This window comes from Lactuca saligna, chromosome 5, assembly GCF_052625555.1.
Source record: "Lactuca saligna cultivar CGN05327 chromosome 5, ASM5262555v1, whole genome shotgun sequence".
In the NCBI taxonomy this organism is placed as follows: domain Eukaryota; kingdom Viridiplantae; phylum Streptophyta; class Magnoliopsida; order Asterales; family Asteraceae; genus Lactuca; species Lactuca saligna.
In genome coordinates this window covers 81,408,766-81,421,021 of record NC_136421.1, presented here as the reverse complement: position 1 = coordinate 81,421,021, position 12,256 = coordinate 81,408,766, and positions in this window count along the sequence as shown.

Here is a 12,256-nt window from a genome sequence, read left to right as displayed (position 1 = left end):
ATTTTATTCCACATAGAAATTATAGAAATTTCTGAGCTCCTCCAATCCTATGTTAAGTTCCAAAACTACCCTTCTGGTCCTTTAATTCGTTCAATCATTCATTCCTGAATTTCACAAATTCAAAATATACCCGATTTTATATCCCAACAAATCAGGAAAGTAATGAGGTAATGATTTGAATTCGAATTGAGAAATACCAATTGATTCCTTCTTGTGTATATACAATAACTGAAACCCTTGACAATCTTGAATATTGTTTTCATCCATCTCGTTCACTCATGAGTTATTATTATCGCCCTAGGGTATATTTTTTACACATCACCAATTGATCATTGGTTGGGTCACATTCTCTCACCTTCTTCTCTGTTCTCCATCTTAATCAATATGGACACCACCGTAATTGAAGATTATATATTGGGTGCTTTGTACCAAATGATAAAAACAGGTCAATGTTTGCCGGTCAAACCGTCACGAACCCTCTTATAATAGGACCTATGGTATAATATTTCTTGTTTTTTTAATGAAATTGAAGTTACTTCATTTAGAATTGCATTTGGAATACTCTCTTTGTCTCGAATTTATGTTGAAGCTAAAGAACAAAACTCTATTCACAAAAATAAGTACTATTTAAAGCATTAAAGACAAGTTTTAAGCGTTGAGTATACTTGTGAGAAATTGACACTTAAATTGGATAGAACTTGTTCACCCAACTTCGTTGATATAAAGTTATGACCCTTTTACAGATGAAAATTAGTTATATAACTGATTTTCCTAGAAACGAACACAATATCGCTTCGTTGGGATAGTTATGCATTTTGTTAAGTGTTTTCGAGCACATTTTTAAATCAGGCTATATGTTAATATTTGATTTTATATTCCATATTGTATTAGGTCTAAATTATAACACTTTCGCGAACCTAGAAGAGCGAGAGACATCATCTTGATGACATCATCAAGATGACATCACTTTTAGCTCTTTAAGCCAGCAACGGACAGCCTAAAAATCTGGACCCTTCACTATCTCACTAATCTCTACCCTCTCTATCCCTCGGTTCTTGTGCCACTGGGGACGAGAGTTTCGACCTCCGAAAAGTCGTGATCATCCCTCCTCCGTCAAATCTCCACCTCACGATCACCGGGTGCCTTGTCTGACGAGCTGATGCAGACAAAACAAACACGACCAGAGTTGTTTTTCGATGCAAGGACAACCATAAAAAGCCATCGGCTGGCAGCCACGTGCTGTTGTGGCCGTTAGAGCTCCAATTTTCTGGTGAAAATTTCTAGTAGGTTCATTTGGCGTAAAACTTAACTTTATGTGCTCCTGATGAGCAAATATGTAGTACTTCAGTGTTGGGTCATTCAAAAAGTTATCTGTTCAAAAGTTGAGAAAACACGAAACCAGTCTCGATTCTCGAAACCAGCACTTTTCATCCTTCAATGGTGCGTTTTACGGCCCCTTTTAAGCTTTTTATGTTTTTGGAGGAGAATACATACCCTCATATTTACATTTACACAATCTCATTATCGTTTATATTTCTTACTTACATTTTAACAAACTTGTTATGTTTTATAATTCTTATTTACACTTATATAAACTCGTTATCATTTATATTCTTATTTACGCTTATATAAAGTCGTTATCGTTTATATTTCTTACTTACGCTTATCTAAACTCATTATAATTTAGATTTATAAGCTACACATATATAAACTCATTAGAGTTTACGTCATATATATATATATATATATATATATATATATATATATATATATATATATATATATATATATATATATATATATATATATATATTTATTTATTTATTTATTTATAAAACAAATGCAAATAACCTATATTTTTATGTTATAAATGACTAAAGATATAACTCTTGACTAGATTTATAAATAATAAAGTTCATTTCATGTTTATAAATTGGGTTTAGTTTATTTTTAGTGACTTAACTTTTAGTTTGATGTTTATTTGATCGCTTAACTATTTTTATATTTTAAAAGGTAATCAAACTTTTGTTTTGTGTTAATTTAATCACTTAATTTTTAATTCGGTCAATTAAATTTTGGATTTATGTTTATTTAGTCATCTAACTTTTAAAATTATGTTCATTTAATCACTAAACTTTTATAAAAAAATTACAAATTTAATAATTAAACAAGGTGACTGAATAAACACAAATCCAAAAGTTAAGTAACCAAATCAAAAATTAAATAACTAAATCAGCATAAAACAAAAAATTTGATGATCTTTTAAACTTTAAAAAGAGTTAAGTGACTAAATAAAAAGAAAATCAAAAATTAAATAACCAAAAATAAGTTAAACTCTTTATTTAATTTTGATTCGAAATGATTATGACAACCATGGTGTTAATTCGCCTCTCATATATTAGATACACAATCATAATATAATAGTTTGTCATCCATTATTAATTTATTTCTTGAACATACTAACGTATCAAATAAAATTAACCTTCATATAATATTTACTTAGAATGAAAGATGCTTTTATAAATTTAAAAATATTACTGCTTCCAAGGAGTGATTGGTGGCGGAATTCTCGGGATTTTTAATGAAGCCGCAATGGTTTACCAACTCTCGTCCCTTCTCCTAAATTGTTGAAAAAATATAAATATAGTCAGATCACATTTAAAATTATATATATAATTAAATTTTTGACAATCACATGTTATTAAAAATATTTATGTCATTTATTATTCACTATAAAATAATTATTATTACACTTAATTGATATAATATTATAATTATTTTGAATAATAGATAAAAGAGTAAATTATAGAATGATGTGATTGGTCCCTACTATTTGTTTTTGTTACGCGTTTTATCTCTATCTTACATAAAAATACTATTATTTAAATACAGAAAAATTGTAAAATATGTAAGGTAAGGTGAAGGGAGTAATGTTGGGGGTGTGCTTAAGTAAATAAATTAGAAAATTAAGGGTAAAAATAGTCTTTTTAAACAAAACAGGGATCAAGCGCGTAAAAAAACAAACATTAGGGACCTTCCGAGTTAAAAAATAAGTTAAGGACCAAACGCACAAATTATCATAAACTATAGGGACCATTTGTGTAATTTACTCTAGATAAATATAACATTTATTAAAACATTTAATTGTCTCTTTCATTATTTCTTAACTATTTTAATTAATAACTTTTATGATTTATTAATTTTTAAATTTGTTTGATGATGTTTTAATTTTATCAACCTGATTATTTAAATCATCAACTACTGTAATATAACATAAGTTTATGTTATTTATATCCATTATTATTATTATAAGTTCAATAAAAATTAATTTAACTTGATTTAGTTATTATAAAATGTAGTTTTTTGGACCTATTTTAGTTAATTTGACTTTTAAATTTAGTTATGTTTCATTTATTGCATTTAATATTTTTCTTTTAACTGTTTTATAAAATATACGTTGCATATTTTTAAATTTTGTTTGATATTTTACTTTAGGTTTTAAAGTTTATATTATACTTTAATTTTATTTGACATATTAATATATATTATGTATTTAACATTGTGTTAAAGTCAATAAATTAAGTAGATCATATTAATAATTGAAGAAATAGTTCATTTATGATAATGTTTATAATTAACTACATATTTGACTTAATAAATTAAGTATATTATGCTGAAATATAAAGAGTTAGGAGTTTTAAATTGATGTGTTGAAAGGGAAAATATTTTCTTTATAATATAGTATGATGATATAATGATATGATATGATGATATGATTAGAGTTTCATTAGTAAGGCATATATATATATATATATATATATATATATATATATATATATATATATATATATATATATATATATATATAGGATAGTTCAAATAAAAATAGTAAATAGTGTGAGAACGTAAAAACACTATTTTTTATATTATTATTTTGCAATGAATTTTGTGTCCACAACTTTATATCATTATTTAGAAATAAATAAATGAATAGTCAAATGTTAAAACTAAAAGTATAATTTACTACAAAAATAGTCATACTATATATATATATATATATATATATATATATATATATATATATATATATATATATATATATATATATATATATATATATATATATATATATATATATATGATAGTTCAAATAAAAACAATAAATAGTCTGAGAACGTAAAAACACTATTTTTTATATTATTATTTTCCAATGAATTTTGTATCCACAACTTTATGTCATTATTTAGAAATAAATAAATGAATAGTTAAATGTCAAAACGAAAATTATAATTTACTACAAAAATGGACATACTTAAATTTATAACTGAATAATAACTTGAATATATGACTAATCAAATGTTAATATTCATATTAGAATATCATCAACAATACAAACACGCAACATTCATTACAGAATAATAACATAAACATAATGTTTTTACGTTCTCACACTATTTACTGTTTTTTATTAAAACTTATGTGTGTGTCTATATATATATATATATATATATATATATATATATATATATATATATAAATATATTTATATATATATATATATATTTATATATATGTATTTATATATATGTATTTATATATATATATATATATATATATATATATATATATATTTATATATATATATATATATATATATATATATATATATGGTTTGATTAAATTATGGAAACTAACTAAAATAAAATAAATAAAATTTGGCAAGCAACTGTAATATTTCTAAAACCAACACAAAGGAAATCGGTAATTGATACATGTATGGAAGTGACAAATTTTGAAAATGATAATGCTTACAAGGTGGATTTCGGAGGAGACCATGGAGTGGATACTACCTTTAATGTGGGAGATTTTTCACCTTATCTTGGTGATTATGGCCTTGATGAATTGATGTTAATTCCTTTCAAAGGGGGAGGGGATGATCCATGCATGGATCATGAAAGCCCAAAAGGTGATGGATTAGTGATTACTAGTAGGTTAGAAGGTGGTTTAGGTTCAATGGTTGGGTTGTGCATGGTAACCAACAAATTAAATTAGGGTTGCATGATGGCTAGGGCAACATTTTTAGTGCTACATAAGTGCTAAAAAAATGTTACTCTTTGTTTTATAAAACCTCCTAGCCGTTTCTCACACCCCAAACCGGAACGACGGAAACATTCGGGGGCGGAGGACGTCATGTATAGTATCATAACAATGCACAATAGTAAAACAAGCAACAACATCATCCATTTCATTAATATTATAATTTATACATGTGTGTTCTATGAATAGTTGTAAGACACCAAAAATATATATATATATATATATATAAAAAAGAAAGATGAGTCCTGATCCTGCTCCATCTTCCCAAAACCTGTACAGATGTATCTGTCTATTGCTATCTTGAGAATACAAATTATTTTGAAAGATTAGGTCAGCATTTAAGCTGGTGAGTTCATAAGTATTTTAGTGTTAAAAGTTTGCATCTGTTTTATGAAAATGTTTTTAAGTGTTTTGATGTAAAAGTTTGTATACTTCCTAGAAAATCTTATATTTTCTACTAAAAGTAGTCTTCTACCAAGACCCAACTGTTTTGTATGTTTGTTTTCTCATAAAATGTATGTTTTTCCAAGTTTATGACTATCTTTACTAGAAAATAGTTTGCATTTCTCAAAGTGAGAATATCACAGTATGAATGTAATGGAAAAAATGAAAGTGTACAGTAGTGTTGTATAAAAATAACTTTTGAAGCACTAACTACCTTAAAAACCAAATTGTTAATTAAGGTTAAAATGTGATGTGGTTATAACCATGTTGATTGACTACTATTTAACACGACGACCTGCTGGCATCAAAGGAAATGTGACATTTGTCACCCCTTGGCCTGCCGGCCAAATGATAGCGAACAGTCAGGATGTGGGATTGTCAGTCCCGTATAGATCTATACACAAAATGTCTGCTCTCCCTCTAGGAGACTCTGGTTGCAAAACGTGACACAACAAATATATTCCTATGCCGTGAAGTTGTGGTATCACATTATTGTTATCTTGTTCTTATTATAGTATGTATGTTCATTTCTGTTCTTCTTATAGTATGTATGCTCCTTTCTGTTCTTGTTATAGTATGTATGTTCATTTCTATTCTTGTTATAGTATGTATGAACCTCTAAACTATACATATTATAGTTTACTAGTACGTTTGTTTGAAATGTTACTAAGTTGAAGAAAGACTCAATTACTTACCGTAAGCAACTAAGTTAGTATGTTCCTTAAAAATGGGTTTAATATTCATATATGTATTTAATAAGTATAACTATGATTTAGCCGACAGTTGGACTAGTGATCCTACCCCAAGCTTATAACCAAACAAGGAACAATAATCAAGGTATCTAGCAGTAGTCCTAAGTCTGTTAAAACATACTTATATGTAAATAAATAGACGAATATGATTTGACATAAAAGAAGTTTATAATAGTTTTAAAAAGTTTTGATTATAAGAAATCCTTTTGGTTGCTGTTTTCACATGTAAATGGTTAACACCTTTGTATTGTGTCTACTTGTATTCCCTCCCCCACCTAAAAGCATTTAAAAACATTTAAAAGTGTAATTGTAGGGGTATGAACTCACCTGTAGTGAGTGATTCAGATGAAAGATCGATATAGGATGCTTAGTTGCCAAGTGAAGGCCTAAGCAAAAATGGATCAAAGGAGGGTTAGAATTGAAAGTAGGAGGCTGAACCTTGATCACGACCAAACAAGGAGGGTTCACGGATTTAGAGTGGTTCACGATCCAAGAACACTTGAAGTGTTCACGCCCCAAGATTGAATCTATGAAGGGTTTACGTCCAAAAATGAAGGTTCACGGCCCGATGAAGGCTTCACGGCCAAGCACGCTTGAAGATCCTTGAAGATGATGATGAAAAGTGATGAATCAAAGATAGAATCAAATGGGTTTCTATGACAACCGTCAATTTTCGGTCAAGTCAAAGTCAACTAAAGTCAACAAGTCAAACCGTTTGACTCAATTTACCCGTGGGTACTAGAATTTACATTATGAAATTTCTACACAACTCTCTATTCTAATGAGAGATCATAAATCAAAAAATGCGAACATCTAGATCTCCTTAACCTAAAACTGTGGTATGTGGCGAACCAAACCGATAAAACAATGTTGCATACTCATCAGGAGTGTGTAAGATCCTTAAACAAGGCTTAACAGGGTTTACGAACCTTGCATTGCGAAGTCGGACACTCACAAATGCCACACATGAAACCTCTCTCGATCGTTTTCACTCTATCTCTTCTTATCAAGAATCTCTCCCAAATCTCTCTAAGAACGTCAAATCTCTCCCAAATCTCTCCAAGTATGTGAAATCTCTCCCAAATATCTCTTTGTATGAGAAATCTCTCTAAGTATGTGAAATCTCTCCCAAATATCTCTTTGTATGAGAAATCTCTCCAAGTATGTGAAATCTCTCCCAAATATCTCTTTGTATGAGAAATCTCTCCACGTATGTGAAATCTCTCCCAAATATCTCTTTGTATGAAAAATCTCTCCAAGTATGTGAAATCTCTCCCAAATATCTCTTTGTATGAGAAATCTCTCCAAGTATGTGAAATCTCTCCCAAATCTCTCTCAAAAGTTTCCGTAACTTTTTGAAGTCATTTGGGTCATTCCGACCCTTAACCGGGTCAAAAACAGCTTAAAACGGGGTAAAACGAGTAAAATAGGCTTAAGGACCCGAAACCCTCTTATAAGAGGGGAAACCTCTTAGAACCGAACGTCCCTATAGGGACCGAACTTGCCAAGAACCGAAACCAAGAGGACCGAAACTAGGAGACCCGAACCCGAAGGTCCTCTCATGGCCGAACCTCGCCCAGGAAGAACCGAACCCGAAGGTACTGTTCATTTCGGTCCATTTCGGGTCTGACCACTTTCGGTCTATTTCGCTTCCCTGACTTCGGACCGCGCCTTCGCCTTCGCCTCTCACTTCTGGTTTGCCTCCCTTCGTTTCCGGCTCGGCATCAACAAGGACCGAACCTCGGCCTAGGACCGAGAGGTCTCGTTGAAAATGCTTCTTCTCCCGGTTTTCGTCTAGTTTTGCGTTTAAGGCCCGTTTTTAATTATTTTAACGCGAGATTTTCACCCAAAATCATATTTTAACATAATAACCCTTAAATATTCACAATTTAATCATATTTTCATGAAAATCTTTATTTTAATAATAAAAGCTAGTGGGTAAAGTACAAAGAGGTGGAGTGTTGACTTTGCTTTACCTTAAATATTCACAATTTAATCATATTTTCATGAAAATCTTTATTTTAATAATAAAAGCTAGTGGGTAAAGTACAAAGAGGTGAAGTGTTGACTTTGCTTTACCTTATGACACAAGCAACCACTCCCACAACCACTGTATGACCAGCTACACCTCCCCACCTTACCTAGGTCACATCAATGTCCTTTCCACTCAATTATCACCCTTTCCCACGTTTTTGAGAGCTGGATATTAATCCTCTCTCTCCATTTTCTTTCACATGCTCTCATTTCACCAAGGATCCAACTCAACTTTTCTCTCAAAATTTTCTCTCTAATTCGAGATTTCCAAGGCTGATCATCAAGTGTTCTTCCACATTTGGTAAGAATAATCCATTCTCCTTATGATTATTTCACTTCTTCTACGCAAATCATTGATTGCTTACACAAACTCCATAACTATGATGTTAGATTCTCGAAAATCTTCAAGGCATCTCCAAGTGTTCTTGAGTTAAACACTTCCATTCTTTAACAATCATCTTTTGAAATCACCTAAGGTGAGTTCATACCCCTACATTTTCATGTTTTCTCAAGTTTTTAGGGGGGAGGGGGGGATACAAGTTAAAACACCAAGAACATAACTAAACTTTTCTAACAACCTTCATCAGAAAAGTTCAACTCCATTCACGGACTGTTTTAGACAACTTAAACATTTAGTTTTCAAAATTGTTTTAGGTGCAAGTAGTTCCACTTCTTAGCTTTAAAATGACTACTTGCACATCTCCATACTAGTTTTCTACAATTTATGGTGATTTTTACAAAACAGCCTGTCTTTTCAAACACAAATCCGGACTAGTCTGTGAATATGAGCATTTTAATACATGTTAAAGGCTTCCAAAAATCATGATAAAAATTATGAGTAAACTAGACACATTTTGGGAACTCTCAGAATTTACGGATCTAGTTTTTGACTTCGTATGATTTTTCTATGATTTTTCCAAAACAATGCAGAAAGGTTAAAGTTAGTTAACAACATATAAATATCATAACACTTTGTATTATGTTGAGCAAAGTGTATAATCATAAGTTCTAATTATTGAATGTGTTTCCTTGTTAGTTTATCATTTTCAACTGAAACTAAGTCATTCATGATAAGATTATTCTTTCATTTAGAACTCGTATATTAAGCTATAAAAAGCATAGTTTAATGGATTCATAACACTAATGCATTTTCATAAAAGAGTTCTTTCATATTATAAACATTTTAGATAAACTATAATAGGTATAGTTTATGATACATCACTTAACACACTCGTACCAAAAGGGTATATCCATACAGAAAAGGTTTACATTCACACACATTACACGTAAACTTGTTAACCTAAATTGTGAGACATTCTCTTCCCGTACGTCCGAGTGCAGGATATAATTCCTAGTAGTTATAATCAGAGTCTCCTGGAGGGAGAACGTGATACTTGTATATAGATCTATATTGGGTTTGACACCCCACACCTTGTTGCTAGCTACAGTGGGACCTGCAGGTCTACGGGTGACAAATGCCATTTCAGTTTTGCGACGCCTGAGGAACGTCGTGGCAGGTTCATTCAGTCATAGTATGATTATAGCGACTCACATAGGGATATAACAATCCATAAAGTTTACGGGATTTTCATAGAACCTAAATGGGTTTTATGACGATTTAAAATCACTTTTTATCTCAATAAGTACAGATAATACTGTACACTTTCGGTTTTGGTAATTATGATTACACATCATTTGAAACCATATTTATACCTTTAAGTATGGCCGATACTTGTTATTTCTCGGTCCTGGGATTTAGGACTACATATACATAAAGTATTAACAAACATAAGAATTTACGGGAATTTTATTTAATTCAAGTGCGTTTTATATCGATTTAAACACATACCATTTTCTATGTAAGAGAGGTTACTTATACATTTTGGTCTTCGGTTATAAGACTACATTACACAGATTTTAAAGAATATATCGGATTTTCTAGATACATATTCTAATGCTTTTACAAGAAAAACGGTTTACTTCTCTAACGAAATCTCTTATGAACTCACCAACCTTTGTGTTGACACTTTTTCAAAACTACTTGTATTCTCAGGAATTCAGTGAAATAGGAAATCAACAACATTTTGAGGATGGGACAATAATTCGTCAAACAGTTCATTTTGTATCATAATGTAATTTATGTGAATCATGTAAACATGTACTTTGATGTAATTTTTTCAATTATATTTTTGATGGTTGTATTTACTTTGAGCACTATTATACTCGTTGTTGTGATACTCTACATGAAGTCCTCCACCCCCGGACGTTTCCGCCATCCATGGTTTGGGGGTGTGACAGATTGGTATCAGAGCATTGTTTATAGTGAACTCAGTATATCAAACCACATAAGATATACAAAATATAAATGCATTAGGACTAATTTCTCTGATTTAAAGTTTCAAAACAACTATACTTTTAGAAATAAATAGTTTCTTATTAAAAGTATACATGCATACATACATACTAAGGTCAGCACCATTCTAGAACAAAACAAAAGTAATGATTGTTGGATATCACAGGTAAGCTCGGGGATGTATGGTCAATCTTGGGAGTGGCATAGCCTGATCAACTATGCTGATCCGAGGAGTGATTAGCACATGCCCAAAGAATAGTTGTGATATGGCAACAAGTCTAAAAACTTACCAACACTACCACAATGAGAACATCAGAACAGAACATGAGTTTAAAATACTATAGGAGTATTTGTTTAATATCATAACTTATATGAAAACTAAATAGATCCTTAATAATAGGTCTATAGTCCCTAAGTGTATACTTTAAGTTTATATATAACTTAGAAATTATAGACTTAGAATTTGTGGTCATTACTTTACTTCCTTTTCCTTGTTTGGATGTGGACCTAGGGTGGGATCACTTATTCGAAGGCCTATCGTATCTTGTTATATGTAATTAGTATGCACTATGTCATTATAGAAGTAACTAATAAGGATCACCCCTATAAGTAATTGATAATAGAGTTAGACGCATAGTAATTATCTCTTCCACTCCTATTCTCGCAAGTACAACATAGCAAGATCCTACTTACCGGACGACCCTTACTTTCCTAATCTGAACTCGAAGAATGGTGAATGGTTATGAGAAGAATCAGAAGCGAAACCGGAGGTAATCGATCCTCCATGCATAGCAAGGGTTCCGTGAACCGTTTCGACTAGATCGAACCTGTGACCCGTTGGGTAATCGTGATCGAGGGTTGAATGTCGACAACAATGACAACAACCACCATGTGGAGACCAACGAGGGTGCTATGACCTCAACCACGGGGGACTAATGGACAGAGCCCTCCCGGCAAAGACCCGACGGATCGCGATCATCGGGGATTAAAACAGGAAGACTACAATCTGAGTTCAGAAAACTGCGCGCTACTACAGACCCTACCATCTCATGTATCGGTGACTCAAAATTATACTACTATTCCCGAGACCAACTTTCTTTTTAGGACTTTATCGCCGCTCGTGAAGAGGAAAGAGAGTGATGAGGTAGACACACGACATTCAAAGGAAGGATGATTGCAGCAGAGCATCGATTTGCAAAGCTACAAAATGCATCGACCTAGCCTCATGCATCACAAGGGATTGATCGTCGTGAGTAGAGTTCATACCGCTCACCAGACCTGGTAAATTAGGTTATGAGTATGTGTTGGTACTACTCTATTATAGGTAAAAGCACGACACTGCAAATTAAGTGTTCATACTAATCGAGAGATCTAGTTACTATCAAAACCCGTCCATGCACAAACATGAGGTAAAACTACAGCGAGGTCAAAATTTTCACTGAAACCATGATTTCTAGAGTCATATTAACATGATGGGCTTAGGATGTACCTAACAAACTCGAATATCTATTTAGCCTTAATTATATAACTAAGCATACATCATAGGTCATGACAAGGACCTAGCTTGGGTCAAGTG